Below are 18271 nucleotides of genomic sequence, written 5' to 3'. Positions count from 1 at the left end.
ACAAGGTTTCTTGCCTAATGCCTACATTCAGTTTAGACCTCATATCACTGTCATTCTAGAAATTCTAACTAGACAAACCAAATTAAACCAAACAAATAAACACAGCAAAAAAAGAAGAGGAGGGAGGGCATGCATTCAGTCTTGAAATTACTATTGAATGGGTTTATCAAACCATAGTGTCAACACTGTATTAGATCTCAATCTATTTGTGCAGTAGTATTATATGCAATCCTATATATCCCAGTAGTATCTTTCCTATGAAAATATTTTCATCATTATTGGAGAACATTACCTTGCATGTTCTCATCTCCAAGAACTCCAACGTTCTTTGATGCACAGTAAAATGCTCCTTTTTTTCCCCTCTAAGAAGACAAATTTATACCTTACTTATAGTATATTCATATAATTCTCAATCAATTCAGTTGATTTAATCCCATAACTATATTTAAGGGTAAATGGTAAGCATTCTGAACAGTAGCATTTGACTACTACAAGAACTTTTTTCCAAGCCAAAATGGCAATCTTCAATTTATCATAAAAGCTATCAATATATAAATGTCATAAATACTATAAAAATACTAGAATATTACAGAAGTATTATAATTATCATAAAAATGGTCCTCAAAAAGCATTTTTCTAACTCATATAGAAAATTCAGCATTTAATTCAAATTGGAAACTCTCACATCACTTAAGCCTTTCAATGAACCATTTCTATTAATTTAAACTGAAAAGCTCCCCTGGATGTATTCTGACAATTTTAAGAAATGTCGGAAGCAGCCACTCACTGTGCAGCTAAGCCTTAAAACGTTTGTCTAAAAAAAATATATCTGACTCTCTGCCCATAAATCTAGCCCTTGTGCTAAATCTGGGCAGAGATTTCTGCCAAGAGAGATGCTGAAGCCATCATTGGAAATAGTAGGTGGGAGAGGGCTCCCAGATAAGCCACAGTGCTGCTGTGGCTTGTCCAGCTCTTTGCAACCCCACTGTTTTCATGGGTCTCATATATTTTGCTCTTCCTATAGCCTAACCCTAAGTGTGGGTGGACACTTCTGTAGTGGGACATGCAGAAGCCCCTTGTGAAAAAGATACATTTGGGAGAATTCTCACAGAAGCCCCCACTTTACTTCCTCAATCTTTTCACCCTTCCTATGGGTCTCACATGTCTCTCTCTCAGGGAACATTAAAGGCATTTAGGGAAAAGAGAATTTGGAAGCACATTGTGACAATATGGCAGGCAGAAGCTGTGGCCCCACCAACAAAAGGGCTTAGTTCTGTTGGGAAGCCAGGAAGTCATCCCATGAGTCAGGGTCACAGTCCACATCAACAAGGTACAATCACAGGCACTGGCATGGCTGCAGAGTAGCTCAGTGCAGTCCTGGATTGAACCAAATGTGACAGATTGAGACAAGTGTGAGAGCCTCTACTTAATGCAGCTGCCAGTCAGGGAGGTGGAAACCCCTCCTGCAGCTTCTTCCAGCTCTTCCTCAAAGAGCTGCAAGGTCAGCGGAGGCTCCTCGAACACATCTCACCTGTCAGAGATATCCTCCCAAGAGGTAAGAGGACAGTTCTCCTAACTGATCTAACTGATCCTAAGCCCTGAAGAAAAATTCTGCCACAGGATATACTGAAGCCCTGGAGGAATTTCTGAGTTGGAAAGGTGTCTTGTAGCAGCCTTTTCTAAGGTCACCAGTTTTCTTCCTCTCCCTAACCTAAACCTAGTCCTAACCTTAACCTGGTCTCAGGAGTTTTAGTAAAATTTTCATTAAGAATTCTTGCTAGTCCTTGAAAAGTAGCTATTCTTTACAAAAAAACACCAAGGAAATAAAAGACTAATGTTTTCCTTACCTAATTTAACTTTTACTATTGTTTTAAATGAAAAATAATCTATGTATATGGTTTCTGTGTGTCATGCATGGTATTTCCTGGTAGGTTATGGTGTACTTCCATCACTGTTCTTCCCTCAAAGTGATCTGTAGAGTGTTCTTTATGAGATCTCAATTTTCAAAATAACACAAATTTCCTGCTGTGATTCAGCAGTTTCTTGTAAAGACCACAATATTTATCTAAAGATTTTAACTGTTTCTGCACAATTATGAGGCAGTTAGGGCAAAAACATTGTACAATTTATTTCTAATTTGGATTTTGAAACCTCTGTTTAAATTTATTTTTTCATGCTTGTTTTTATCATGATGCTTCTTTAATCAGTTATTCCAACTATCTTACTTACCATTGTAAATAATTTCTAACCAGTAAGTTATCCTGACTTTACTCCAGGAAGAGAGAACATATTAAATCTGATTGAAAGCAATGGAAGTTCAACTAAAAATCCAGAATTAGGATCAATTAGAAATTCTGATTTTACTTTGCCATATTTTTGCAATGCAGCAAAATCATTCTCTTGGACATTTTCTTACTCCATGTGAATGAATTGAATTGTGATGTCTAATTGCTGTTGGTTTACTGAGTGACAAGGCATTGTTTCAGTGACAAATATTCTAATAGATTAAAACTGTTAGCACGTTATACTTCTCTGAATTTTATTTTTAGTTTCAGCAGACATTAATGCCAGTGAAGCTAGATTGCCTCAGTATTTGCAGAAATGAAAACAAAGGAATTGTGAAGATTTTTGAATCCAGCTCATTTTAAGTCTACCATGATGAAAGTAGAGACAGCTTTTTGTACTACTGATCAAATCTAAATATTATGATTTTTTTTTTCTCAATAAGAACTGACACATGGTTACAGATTTACAGCCTCAAGAAACATAGCTTTTATTTTGAAATCCTGGTTAAACACTTTAAACACCTGAGTACTCACTCAGACTGATAATTGAACAGACTTTGAACTCACGACTACCCTTCCAAGTAACGCTGTGTAGAAACAAGCACTTGCAAGACTGAACCCTGTATTTGTCATTCTGGAACTGTTCAATATCGAGTTTTAGCTTTTTCTAAAGGAAAAATTAGTGAAGATTATTAATTTTTAATCAAAATACTAAGAAGATTGATTTGTTTTCTGTTTGAACAAACTGATGTATTTTATCATACAGCTATTCTGGACTTCTCAAAAGCCTTTGACACAGTCCCCCACAGCATCCTTCTCGCTAAACTGGAGAGGCATGGTTTCATTGAGCGGACTGTTAGATGGATAAGGAATTGGTTGGATGGTCACATCCAGAGGGTAGTGGTCAACGGCTCAGTGTCCCGATGGACATCAGTAACAAGTGGTGTCCCTCAGGGGTCTGTTATGGACCACTGTTGTTCCATTTCTTCATTAATGACACAGACAAAGCCATCAAGGGCAACCTCAGCATGTTTGTAGATGAAACCAAGCTGAGTAGTGTGGTTGACATACCTGAAAGATGGGATCCATCCGGAGGGACCTGGACAAACTTGAGGAAAGATGATCAGAGGGATGGAGAACCTCTCCTACAAGGAAAGGCTAGACAATCAGGTGTGTTCAGCCTGCAGTAGAGAAGGCTTTGGGGTGACCTATTTGCAGCCTTCCAGTCACTGAAGGGACCCTGCAAGAAAGATGGAGAGGGACTTTTTATAAGGGCATGTAGTGATAGGACAAGGGGGAATGGCTTCAAACTGAAAGACAGTAGGTTCAGATTAGATATTAGGAAGAAATTCTTTACTGTAAGTGTGGTGAGTCAATGGAACAGGTTACCCAGAGAAGTTGTGGATGCCCCATCCCTGGAAGTGCTCCTGGCAAGGCTGGAAGGAACTCTGAGTTTCATGAAAGGTATCCCTATCCACAGCAGTAGAGTTGCTGTTCCCTTTAAACCCAGGCCATCCTATGCTTCCATAATAGCATACATATAATTAACTTTAAAATGTATTTTTATACAGAATTCAAAAAGAAATACAGAAAAATATATAATATACAGACTATAAAAATTCTGAAATTGTAAGATTATTAAGCATAGGATGAAAGAAAGCCTCAAAGCATTCTTTTGAAAGTCCAGGTGAATACATGAAAGAAATCATATTATTTTGTATGACATATTCCTGATGTGAGAGAGAACAAGAAACCATGGATATCCGTGACAAAACTTCCCTTAAACTCACTTGTTTCATGATCATGCCCCAAACAGCAACATTGTAATTAAAGAGTGAGAATTCTTTGTTTCATTTGGGTGCCTGACAGAGCAGTCAAGAAGGGGGAAAAAATGGCAGCAAGAAAAAAAATAGAGCTATTTCTCTGTAAGTAATATTTCTCTGTAAGTAATCACTCTGTAAGAGTGATTTCACAATGGACCTAATAGAGGGTGAAGTAAGAAATTGTACGATGAACTTACAGAAAGGAAAAAGAAAATGTTAAAGAGACATTAAGGATGTTTTCCTTCAGTCCCTGCTGTAAGAATCTGAGAGATGGACTAACGTCCACAGTTCACAAAGTTCAAAAATATTTATTTACCGCATACATATCCAGACCTCACTTTCAGAGAAGAGAGTGATACCAGTAGTATGCGCACATAGAAAACCAAATCTTTTTGTAATACACTAATATTTTACACAGTGTGTTTCCACTGCCTGTATTCAGTTGACATCTTGGTGGAGATGCACAAGCTGCGAGTCAGGCTCCCAAAAGGTGCCTGTTTTGAAGACATAGGTACAGTCATTACCTTGGCAACAGATGCACATGAAAGTTCTTAGAAGAGATTTTTTTCTCACATATTCTTTTTTTTTTCCTCTCAGTGTTGGTTCATATCTATATGTATGTTCAGGCTACAAACTTTATCAAACTGCAGCTGCAAAGTTTCAACTGTGACTTTTCTTATTCTTTTCTGCTTTCCAACAGCTTATGATTCACCATTTGCTGATGAATGGAAAGCAGAGCACGCTGCTCAACCAGAAATATACAAACCTCTGCTTTACAGGTTATTTACATAACCTTTTGAAGAAGGAAAAAGAATTTTTTTAGTAGTGAAGATATGTCTATGCACAACTGCTCATGGACAACTTCTTAAATCAGAAGCCCCAGACCGAATTTTCTCAAACATATTGATCTAATATGTATGTACATGCATGCTTAAAATACAAAGCCATACTAAAAATTAATTATTAATTAGAATCAATGTACTTTATTAAGTGTTAGCAACCCTGTTTCACAGGCACAGAGACTGATCCCAAACATGTAATATAAATCATGCTACTTACAATCTCCTGATTTTGGAATCAGTCTCATTTGGAATAAATTTTGCGTCTTATAAATTGCTATCTTATTACAGCAAAAATTTGTTATTCATCTGCAAATATCATATAAGCAGTCTGTTTAAGTAGTGGATTGTGTACCTTATCATGTATAAATGTTATTATAATCAGAAATTATTAGATAGAAGAAATTATGCTTCATGAAAAGTCCAATAAAGTACAACTTTGGAAGGTCACTTTTTTCATTTAACGTCTTCATAGCCTTCTTCCAAATTAGTTCATGTTAGATTGCTGGACATGATTATGCTCTTTATCCCGTTTCACAAAAATCTAGATATCTCCTTTCCACAGGCATAGTAATTGGTTTAGGAGCAAATCAAAAGGCCATTGCATTTTTTTGGTGATCTTACCATTGTCCTCAGTCAATGAAGAATCACTTTACACAGTACCTATTTCTTCTGTTTCCTCCTCCTAGCAGAAATAATACCTTGGGATATTAGTGGACTTTTCAGTTTTGGAAGAGTCTTGCATTCATATTTCAGAACGACAATCAGCTGCCTTTTTGTGTGCCTTCACCTTTTGGTTGCTTGTTCTGGTAGCTGATGGTGCTAGTACATGTCATTCTGTGTGGGACACTAAAACATCTGCCACCAACTCTGATATAAGGCCACTGAGAGTGTAATGCAGACCTGTGGTATTAGTGGAAAGGTTCCTTCATTTTGGTTAGGTTTCACATTGGTTTTCTCCTTCTGCATTTTGTACTGATTCATTGCACTAACCAGGATACAATTTTCTTCTGTCAGTGCAAGTGAAAATATAGCAAAAAGAATAGTCTTCCTTGTGAATGAGCATTATTTGTAATGAAAAATACCAGAAATGCAAAACTGTTTTCAAATTACTTGAGCTTGAAATAACAAGTATTTGATAGGGCTGTTCTGCAAATATTCAATTTGTTTTGAATTTTTAGTTCTCTCCCTGTCTCCTTCTGTATCAATTTTCTTTTAAGTATTCATCACAAAATTGTAAACCTGGCCTTGATAGTGTTCCTGCTCTGTTTTATTTTCCAGCACAATAACTGTGCTACTGTACAGTAAGGCTAAATGTGACAGATAGGTAATAATTTGTCAGTGTTTCAAGCAGAATTCAGGGACAATTGTGATTTGGGCTTCCAACTTTAAAATGTGATGTATAATTGACATTTTGATACTTCGAGGCCATGGTGTATTCTCACACTTCCATGAAAAAAACCCCAACTTGCTGACACAATCAGGAAACAGATGGTGACAAAGATCTTGCATTTAATATGCCAATCATTATGCTTTACTTGCATATTATCATCTCATTCATGAGGCCACTATATGAAGGAATTTTGCTATGCTTCTGCAAATCAATCAAGAAGTCTTTTAGTATTTTTTAAAATATAATTTAGGTCTTTCTTATCCTATGTTTCATTATATTTGGGGTGAAGTGTTTATGCAAATTTATTACACATGAAAAAATGCTTTGACAATACTGAGGCTAGAATAGATGTCAGCAATGAAACATTCACTATAGATAGCTCCAACAGAGAGACCAAGAAATGACTTGGCAACTGAAGTATCTGCATTTTCCATACTTTACTGTGGTCCTTAATCCAAAGGCAGTGACACAGTAAGACAGTATGAAGGATGATGTCGAGTAGGAGGATGGATTTGGTACGTGGCCTCATATCTACTAAGACCTGGACTTCAGTCAAAATTTCTGCTCAAGAAAACCACAGATGGCAGATTACCAATATATTTCAGTTAGAGTTAGCACTGGATTTGAAATCACGGAGTATTTGAGCCAAGCAAACCTCTTCTTCAGCTCTGAAAATAGGCACTTTCCTTGTGAGTGTCTGACACAGGATCCCATCATACAGGAGTGAGTTCATCCACTCACAAACTGAGCAAGGACCCTTCTTGGACAGCCTGAGGTCCTCTGAAGACTTTTTGGCCCATTATTTATTGAAAGTGGTGAGCAAATGCTGGTTCTCTCATCTTAATTCTATTCTGCAATGTCCAGAGAAAGCTTCTTCCTTCATAAGTGTCAAACGTTCATGATTAGATGGAGTAGGGATAAAATTGTCACAATTTTTTTTTCTGTCTCACTCCTACTGTCTATCTGTAGGTTCCCCAGCTTCTAACATGTATGTCTTTCCATTTAAAGATGTAAAATATATTTCTGGTTCTTTGCAAAAGGATCAATGCTAGCAAGTGGACAGCATGTAGCTTGACTACTTACAAGTGCCTTGTTACTTGGGAGAGAACATGCATCTGACCTGGTTATAGTTAGGTAGTTATTTCAAAACATATATTTCCCCTGAAAGTGTTCAATCCCTGGAAGTGTTCAGAAAAACATGTGGATTTGGCACTTAGAAATATGGCTTAGTGGTGAACACAGTAGTGCTGGGTTAATTATGATCCCTCATCTTACTGGTCTTTTCCAACCTTAGTGATTTTCTGAATCTTGAAGTGAATGGAAATATATCCTGACTTTCAGCTTGTGGTAAGATGGATGGAAAAGAGGGAGAATGGTTTTGTGATGAAAATTAGAAAACAAGATATTTCTGGAGGAGGAAAAAGAATTTTATGCTCTTTTTCACCACAATCCTAAACCATTCCAGGCACAGTATATTTCAATAGCTATTTCCGTATCTCATAGAGGCAAGAGATTTTAGGTGCATGAAAAGTGAGCCTGTGTTTCTTCCAAATGTGTCACAACACAGAGTTTACGGCAGCCTTTTAGGACACATATAGCCTTTCCCCTTCTAATTTTCCTTTCCTAAACTTCAGCCATTTCAGACTACTTGTAATGTACTCTGTTGGAGCAGATCTTCACTGACTCATAACTGGGAGTTCTGTAATCCCTATTTTGTTCTATTCCTCTCATGGTATGGCATTCTTCATTTAGCTTGTCTAAGTAGGCTTGTGATTTACAAAACCAGAAATCCTCAAAGTTGCAGTTTTGTGTTCCTTTTAAATTGGTTAAGAAAAAACATTACCCCATCACTACCAATACAGCATTGTGTAACAGTTGAGCTGTTCTTAAACAAAGCATCAGATTTATTATTTGTTTTATTACTTATCAAAGACAGTGGCTTACACACCTTGCATTATCTAGACAGCAGCCTGTTGGCATGTCAAAAGTCAAGGTTACACCAGCTCTTGACTTTATCCAGGCTCTATGATGTGCAATGTCACTGTAGCAGAGCACTTCCTCTTTGTTCCGAGAGAACTTGATTCATAATGAGCCCATCTAGAGTGTACTCAGGTTGTGATAAAGAGCTTTACACAGAGGGTCCTATTTTAGAGAAACAGGTGTTGGCTTTGATTAGAGAAAAATTACATCATTCAAGGGAAAGGAGAAAAAAAGCAAAGGGAAAGGAAAGCAAAAATAGAAAAAAGTAGCTACCAGACACAAATACATTTGCACATATAAAGCTGTTCTAATGAAAGCCAAATTGATTTGACATTCAGTGGCAGTTTGAAGCCAAAAAAAGCAAAGCAGCCTACAAAAGGCCCAGCTCATTGTTTATGGAGTGTCATACTTCATCATCTGTGAGACCAATAACAGTGATGGGAAGACCTTTAAAGCAGGGAGTTTGCTGAATGGCTGTGTGGATACCACTGATGTCAGTTGCACTAGAATTATTGTGAGCTATTTCCTGAATTGAAATCATGTTTGTCAGATAAAGTAGATGCTCTCTGCAGATTATATCTTTGAGAATAGTATTTAGTATACTGTTAGAATTCTTGGTTGATTTCTCCTAGACAGACACAGCCACAATATTTATCCTATAATGTGTACTGATAATCAAACTGCCCTCAAGAAAAAAAAAAAAAAACCACAGAAGAGAAAAAATTACCTAACATGCAAAAGCCGCTTCCAGTACACAAAATTAATCTCTTACTGAAAAAGAACTTTTCACAAAATCATGTAAATTAATGTAAGCACCCTTTCATCATATTTATTTTCATTGATTACTTTGCAAATATTTTTACAAACACAATTTGTTTTACATTTTCATTAAAGTAGTGGACATCTATTACAAGCAGACTGTAGAATATATTTCGTCCATCTCTGTTTTCAGTTAGAACACCTGGTGAGGAGTGACATGTTTATCAAATGTTGGTGAATGCCAACATGAATTAAATAAGCCTTCAAAAAAATGTGAGATAGTATAGACTTGTACAGGAAATTATATGTGTGGAAAGCAGTCTCTCTTTTTCTGCCTTCAAGCTATGATCTCAATCTAGATATCACAATATTGATATTAAATTCTGATACTAATGTTTCTGTTTAGATTTCACTAGAAAATCTGTTTCTTTTTGGCCAAAAATTTCAGAAATTTCATCCTCATGAATTGCAATTCTCTAATGATTCATTGAAGTACAAATAGACAGTGGTCTCAAAGTAGTAAGTCATTAATCACATCTCAAATATAGTATCTAGGGTGACATTATGACTCAAAAAGCACTATCAGGGTGACTAAATTTATAATGGATGGCACAAGTGTAGACAAAAAAAAATTAAGAGAGAAAGATACACATTGGTTGATCTAAGTAAGTAAATGAAACATTTTCTTTCATTCATATTAAAAACAAAAATCAGTTTAACTTTTTGGGCTGTGAGGGGGTGTGTGTGTGTGAACCTTCCATTCTGTTTTCTGTAAATGACAATCTGTGAGTTTATAAGCATGACCACCCACCACAACAAATAGATTAGTAGGTCAAAATGTTTTACTATTCCCCAAAATCCAACATTATGTTTAAGTATAGTGCTCTGTGCCATATGAAGACAGTGTACATTGGTTATTAATTATGTATGAAGATATAATTCCTGCTGTGTTAGATTTGCATTGTAAATCACAATTTAGATTTGTTTTAGTCTTTTTTTTTTTTGTCATACTTAAGAAAATTATAAGCTAAACTGGAATAAATTACAAATTTCAAAATTTGCTCTGTGATCATACCTAGAGATTCAAGGCTGTAGCTATTCTAGTACAGTAGACTTCAGTTTGCAGAAGTGGGGTTGCTCAGTGTCAAACACACACTGGTTTAGTAGTCACTCTGAAGTCCTCCACTGATGGCAATTAATTCTAATAAATTGCACACTATAGTGCAGACAGCATAAGAAGCCCTTTGAGAACTGAATTTCACTTTATTTCAGGCTGTAAGTGATCTCATGGATATTTTTTTTGTGGGAAAAGTAAACAGGAAATCACTTAGTGAAGACTGAAGAAATTCGCTGCTACCAAATTTTGTTAAAACATATAAAATGTTACCTTTCAGAATTCAGTGTCAGAATTATAACACCACAGAAGTGAATTTACATTTTCCTTAGAGCTATTGTTTCACACTGTCTGAAGATTCAGGCTATGTCTTTCACTGCTGAGAAATGATGTATTTTATATCAAGCAATGTAAACTTTCATAAATTACTGAAAACAATAAGACAAATTTCACTTTAATGTTGCTAGTCAAGGTAAACCTTAGGCCCATATGTGCCATTATATGACAAAATGTAAGGAGAAATCACCTAATATTAACATGAAAAGATATTATTTCCAAGTACTAATTATTTCCATTTTATTTCAGTATTATTTCCATTGTATTAATTACTGGCTGTTCAGATTGGAATATTCTCTCCACAGTTCTACACACACAAAATCTGAAAGTGCCTCGCATTTTAGTTTTCTATTTCCTTCAATGTCTGTGACAAGTAATAGCTTTTATTTTAAATATTTCTGTAAAAGGGAGAACCAAATTAAATAGGCTCAGTGTATAAACTTAATACATGATATTAAAAAGAAATATATTAAGAAATAAATTTTCTTGGTACAAATTACAATGTATTGTTTATATTAGTTACAGAGAATTTTTTTTTCATTTAATCACTCTTTCCTTTGTATGCTATATCAAGACCAAGTAGTCTTTGTGGAAAACATTTATAAGTTATCTTAGAGTGAGATAAAAAAGTAACATTGACAAAATAACTTTTCATGCTGATATTTTCTACCAGACAATTGGTGCCATTAAACTGGAAAACTGTTCTCAAGTAGTAGATTTAGGAACTGCTTAGTTCATAAAGGACAACTGATTTGGATATGTAATTACCAGGTATGAAACAGCTAGCAAAAAAAAAAAAAAAGAGCAAGTCACTAAAAGCTAAAGATAGACCAAGAAATAAAGATTTTAGTTTTATATTGTTTTTCTGACACTGAGGGCATTAATTCCTGGAAGAAATTAACTCAGCAATGTACACTGTACACTGCCTGTATTATCTGAAACAGAAATAGATTTTTTTTTCCCCCTGAAAGACCTTCTTGACTAACCCAAAGCTGATATAAAATTTGTTGCCTGAGATAAAATGTGGGACTTTCCTTCTCTAATAACTCATATTAAATGTGTAACTTTGCATAGCACTTCCTTGCCAGTAGGGTTTGGATGGTATAGATAGATGGTTCCTGACTGTTGCCTTCCCTGAGTGGGTCAGGGAAAAAGATATTAGGTACAATTTTGTGCTTGAGTTTTATGTAGTTCTACCAGTCAGGATAACCTAGGAATTTCTGTAAAGTTTTTATTAGAACCTGTAGGACCTATAAATACACACAAGGAACAGAATGAAATCCTACAGGAGTGAAAATATTCTTCAAGTGGTTATTTAGATTTTTAGCCCCTTGACACAGTCAGTCTTTTCTGCAGTATTGTAGCAAAAATAATGTTAACGGCATTTTTTTTACTTCCAGAGACCACAATCTGTTTACTTATATTCTACATAGCCAAGTCTGTCTGTACCATATTTTATTCCATTTATCTTGCTTAAGCCTGGTAAATTCACCCTGCTACTCCTTTCACAGCTCAGTAGAGACACTGAGTGTGCTCTGGTGCTGGTAAACACATTCTGAAGAAGACTGGGATAAGCAGGTATACTGAAAGCCTCATTGATGCAGGTAATCTTTATGGCTGAGGGGAAGAAAGACTGTACACGGCACTGATGGAAAAGGATGGCATTAAAAAAATCAAGGCAAGATTTATTCTTAGGTAACTAAGAGGATTGAAGCTGAGCCTGTAAACAGGACAAGTTAAATACAGACACTAAGATAAGAACAAGCAGCTATACACATTTTCAGTGGAAACCTTCAGTGAAAAAAATTTAATTAAAGCAAGTGTGATTACTGACTATAAGCTCTATTCCCTAGAGAATTTTTTTAAGGACAAAATTTTATTTTGCTTGGCAATACAGTAAGAAATTATCTGAAGAGGAAGGAAAGACAAGAGGAGTTATCCTGGGAAAAATACCGAAATCCAAGCCCCTCCTCTTGTCTTTCTTACCACTCTGTGTGCCACTCTTGTTGCAGTGAGTTGTTAGGAGGCTTAAACAGCTCCAGAGACAGAAAACCTTCACTCATGCCAAACCCTTCATTTTAAAGCTGAGTTCCTTAACTAAGTCTAGGCTTAGCCCTCCTTGGGAGGCTTCAAGTTGTCTTCTATATGGCTTTAAGCCCACCAGCTCATTCAAAAGGCTCTAAGTAATGACACCAGTTCTAATTGTGCAGCTGGAAATGACTGGAGATCAAACTATGCTGCAGTAACTTGCAAAAGTTGAAAATTAGTTGAAAATTACTTCCTGGGAAGTCACTTTGCATGAAGTTCACATGACATCTATTTCCAAGAGATTCACAGACACAATTCATGCATCATTACCAGCCCATCAGTTTCTTGAAAGGAAATGCATGTACCTATACTATAGCACACAGATCTTCTGTGCAGACTTTCATTAGAAAGTGGTCTGTGTAAGTATCTCCAAAATGATGGTTTTAACATGATTCCTTAAGCTGTTTTACTACAATGTAAGAACGGGATGCAGTTCAGTGGCTATTCTTGTAGTTCAGAAGGGAAACCTAGCTTACACTCTCTGAAAGATTTCATATTTATGGTCATGTCAGAAGTTGGATGAATGTGGCTCTCTGAGTAAAAAAAAAAAAAAAAAAAAAAAAAAAAAGGAAAATCAATTAAGACAGAGGGAGAAAACTAATTTTATTTCAAAATTATTAATTACATAATAATACACGCTGAAAACAAAGTGATTTTCATTTGGTAATCATCATGAGCATGACTTTTAGACAAAAAACAGAATCTTAAAACCAGACTTGTCAAATCCCTTTTCATAAGGAACCTGCAGCATGGAAAACTTTGCATGAATACATTTTATGTGCATTAAAGAATGACTATGCAAAGTATTAAAATGCCTTCTGGTGAGATGCCCAAAGTATAATAAAACTAATATCTATGTGAAGATATTCCTCTAACAGAAGGGATCTTTGAGAACAGATATTTTATTCCTGGGCCTGCCTGTGCAAAGATGAATAGTATTCTCAGATCTGTGAAGCTCCAAAACATAAAACAAAGAGAAAACAACTCTGCACTGTTACCCAAATCTACTTCTTATATTTCATCAGCAGCAGTTACTAATCAGCAACTGAGTTTCAGTTAGTTATCTCAATGCTAAACAAAAGAAAACAAACAAACAAAAAATTAAACCCATAAAAATCAACCAAAAACCCCGAAAAACCCAAACAAATCAAAACAAACAAACAAACAAAAACCGAAACACAAATAACAACAAACTAAAGAAGCAGGTTTTGGTGCTAAAAAAAGTAAACCAGTGTGTTTTTACTCGACAACACTCTTCCCCAGCTTCTTTGCTCCATTGCTATATTCTAGCCTCTGAAGTGAGAGGATATATATGTGGAAAGAGACTGGTTCAATAAAAACCTGATTTCTTATGCAACTATTATCTCATTGTAGAAATACACTAAACAACTAAAATAGAAAATAAAGCAGTTTTGCAGGGGGTATTGTATAAGCACGCATATCTTTATTTTCCACATACTATGTGAAAGGAAATTGAGTGTTTTTTGGTCAACTGTGAAATGCCTTTTACAAATGGTTCATTGGGATTTCTTTCCCCTCTAACTTATTGCAAGTTTGGTTTTCTTTATGAAAATAGGTTTGATCAGCTAATCAGAGTGTAGAAGTAGCGTTCACTCATTCAGCAATATTCAGCAGGTTTTATTCACTTTTATTCACTTCATTGCATTTTCACTCTTGGAAACTCATTTACATAGTCTCCGTATGGTCATTTCACAGTAAATGTTTCTGACTCTGGGTGTGCTGGCTAATAATTACCCTAAGCTATCTGAGAATACCCAAGTACATCGTGAATATACAGTTATTTCTTAATATTCATACTCTAGATTGAAAGCCCTTTGACTAGTCCAATACTACAAAATGTCAAGCTGTTTACCAACAAAAAAAGACTGTGCCTTTGCTTCTCAGCCCCTGCAGAGAAGCTGAAAATGCCAGTGTTTACTTAAAGAAGGGGAGAAAAAGAGCTCCCCTTCCTCTATGCTTGATCCTGTGGCTGTTGGAATGATTACCTTTTGTCATTGATTTCAATGGGGATTGAATTTGACTCTCTCATCTTTTTATGCCTCTTCATTTCTTGAAAATATTACACAATAATGCTTCCTGCAGATGAGATTCTGCTTTATTTCCTCATCTACTGATTTAGTTTAGGTTTCCAATCATCTTTTAACACAGAGCCATGATGTCTGTGTATCTGAATATATAATCTAACTAGAAAAATAAGAGGGGAAACAAAACTTTTTCCTTGGAAGTTCTGTAGGCCAAAACCTGCACATACTCTTACCATAGGATCCCAGCTTCCCTGAGCTTAGGTGACTACTTTCCAGCAGTACTGTGGCATGAGGTGGCTTATACTAAGACTTTTTCTTTTAGTCAGAATAGAGTTTGAATTAAATGACTATGGAAAGGGTCAAAGGCAAATTATGAAAGGCAGGACTTTCCTCCTGTTCCTCCTTAGCAATTGAATTTAAACACACCAGTAACTTTAATCATCAATTACACAGTATTAAATCATATAGGGTTTTAGAATTTAGCAGAAGAGAAAAAATTTTTCTGAATGGGGATGAAAGAAAACACAGAAAAGTCTATATAAACTGCAGGGAAAAAAACCCTTGTTTGATATTTTACAGAATACACAGAAATAACATTTGGATAATCATTAAATAATACTGTGAAAGTCTACTGTGCAAACAAGGAGTTTCTCAGGGTTGTGTATGTGTGTGCTATTTAATTGTTTTGGATTTTTGGTTGAGATTTCTTTTCAAAAAGAATGATGTGCTCTAAAAAGAGGACAAGCTTGGTTCAGTTATAGCTTTCATATAATTACTACAAACTAATGCAAATTAGACTGTAGGTCTGCTCAATGTACATTTCTGTGCTTGCCAAATTATGTTTGGCAGTGTGGTCAAGCAATAACAGATGCACACTGTGCCTAGTTTTCTCGGGCTGTTCAATAATTAGGAGGGCCATGTATTATAATAAACCACATCCCCTTGGCTGAGATTTGGATGCAAATTGCACACTAATTCACTTCCAAGTTTTTGGAAGCATACCAAAAGACATGAAAATTAGGGAAATATACTATTTACTTCATGAAATGTGTTTAAAACTAAATAAAGCTCATTTGTAAGCAATGTTCATCTATTCCATCCTTGTAAAAAAATTAACAATGAGTTCCCTTTCCTTCACACTATTTAGTTCAGCAGCTAATGTGACACCTCTGCAATGTTCATGGCATCTCTATTATTCTTGCACTGGGAGAGTACAATATAAAAGACAGTTACTCTGCTTTGTATTTCTCTAAGGTATTGCTGAGGTTGAGTGGATAATATCAGTTCAATGAAAGACTTGAATCACACTGCAATCCAAATTCTTTGCAATCAGTTGAGTTGTAACGGCATGCTGTTTATAGCAGAAAATTCGTCTTTTGAGAAGGCTGAAGATTCTTTACCCTTAGCTATTACACAAAGGATGAATGGAGAGATTTATTTAAAAAAAAATAAAACTTAATGAGGGAAATTCTAGGGAATCCAGCAACGTAATGTAGTTACATGTGTAGATGTAACTACAATCAGTCCCTAAATTATGAAGAAACAGAAAATTAAAACAATTGAAACTATTGCTACACATATTAGCAGGTAGTTATGTTTTCCTGGAAATCATTTAACAGTGAGCACTCTTGCAGAAACAGTTAACACCCTTAAAAAGAGAAATATAATGCAACCTAAAAGTGGTGTACTGAGAGATCTATCTCCTGTGTTTATTGTCTACTAATTGCAGTGTGATTGCAACAAAGAGGCATAAGACTCTTATCTCTACATGCTCTAGACAAATACAGAAAAATGCCAGTGAAAATGGCAAATATCAGAACCCTCTCCTGCAGTATTTTTTTTGGTTTTTTTTAGAAGAGATATCATGGAACATAATTTTGTAAATATTACAAGTATTTTAAATTCTCCAGTGATGTCCAGTTCTCTGCAAGAAAACAATGAGGAAAAACATATGTTTCTTGCCAGAAATATAAAAACTACTTTCAATATATTCTGTACTGCCACTACAATTTTAGTGACGACATTGTAGTTTTCACATGGGCTACTTAATTGTAAACTAATTCATATGGAAATCAGCAAAAATCTCTACAGTAAAGCAGAAGTCAGTAAATTAGTTAAGTCTTTTAACTATTAAAAATTTGATGATACAGAAATACAGGCATAATATAGGAGGCAAGTGTTGTATGATTAAGGTTGGTTTAGGAGGATAAATCAATGCTATGACACGTAGCTATGGCTAGACTGTTATGTACCCCAGGTTTACAGTTTTACAGTAGGTGTTTTTCAGGTGTTTCTTGGGTGTTTATCCTATTTAGTAGCTGTTGGTATTACAGCTATATAATCACAGACTAACAGAACAGCAACAAAATTCTTGTTTCCAGCATGATGAATACAGAGTTAACTACATAAAACAGTTTTGGCAAAAGTACTGCTCACTCTGTATGTTGAATTTGAAAACAGGATAAAGACTAAATGTGATAAAGCAGCTGAAATTGTAAATTCATTTGCATCATTTAAATTAAGGAACTATAAAGAGCTTTAGTTTAATTCTGTAAAAAAATCTGGTTGAACAACTGAGCAGCAGATAAGCCTCAAGACAGATAAGACCCCCCCCCTAAAAACACATTAGTGGAAACGGTCTAAAGTATTTATACATAATGATGTCTTCTGAATTAGTTGCAACCTCCCAGGGAAAAAAAAAAGATCCAGGCATTACTGTAGACAGCTCAGTGAAGAGACTTGTTCAGTGGTGATTAAAAAAGCAAATAAGATGTTAAATTGTGTTAAGAAGAGAATAGAGAATAGAAAAGAGAAGATTACAATTGCATTATATAAATCGATGGCACATTGATTACTGTATTCAGTTAGACATCTTATTTTAAAAAGACACAAATGAGAAGGTGAAATGAAGTACAATGAAAATGACAAAGGTGTTACTTTCATAGTCACTAAATCATGTCAGCCTCTCCAGAAGCAGAAGGGGCTAAGTGGAAAATGTTAATCGCAATTTGATACAACCACCCCAAGAAAGCTAACCCCTTTTCTAACACTTACCCGATGCAAGCCATCTCATTTTTTAACATTTATGAGAGAGTGCTTCACCATGCTGCCAGTATCAGATTCAGGAAAATACAGTGATGGTGTAGAGACATTTTTGGACTCCAGTCATTCTGTTGTGTGTATATTCATAATAGATGCAAAGTATGTGTAAATCCAAATCATCACTTGAGAAATAATGTCATTTCCATTCTTTATTGAAGAATCTTTCTCTGAAATTAGTCTTTTCACATAAACTTTTGGGTATGCCTAGTTTGTCACATTTTCTTGCAAAGGGACATTAGGGGTGAAGCCTGGTACTTCGCAGACTTGGGGGTGGGAGGAATTATTAGTGCCTTTTTAGAAGTTTTTGCTATTCTTTTTATAGAAACAAATTAACTGAGGTCAGTTAGGCTTTATCAACAATTACTTTATTTTTGTGGAGTGATGAGGATAATCACTTGCTTGAACTGTTAAAGACAACAGGACATATATGTAGTAGCTTCCTAGTCTTGGAGAAGACATCTGAAAACATCAAGTTTGTGCATATCTCTGTCTGGTAAAACAATATGT

The sequence above is a fragment of the Pyrgilauda ruficollis genome, unplaced genomic scaffold (genome assembly GCF_017590135.1).
Source record: "Pyrgilauda ruficollis isolate IOZ18807 unplaced genomic scaffold, ASM1759013v1 scaffold14, whole genome shotgun sequence".
Classification (NCBI taxonomy): Eukaryota; Metazoa; Chordata; class Aves; order Passeriformes; family Passeridae; genus Pyrgilauda; species Pyrgilauda ruficollis.
This window is presented reverse-complemented; position numbering follows the sequence as displayed.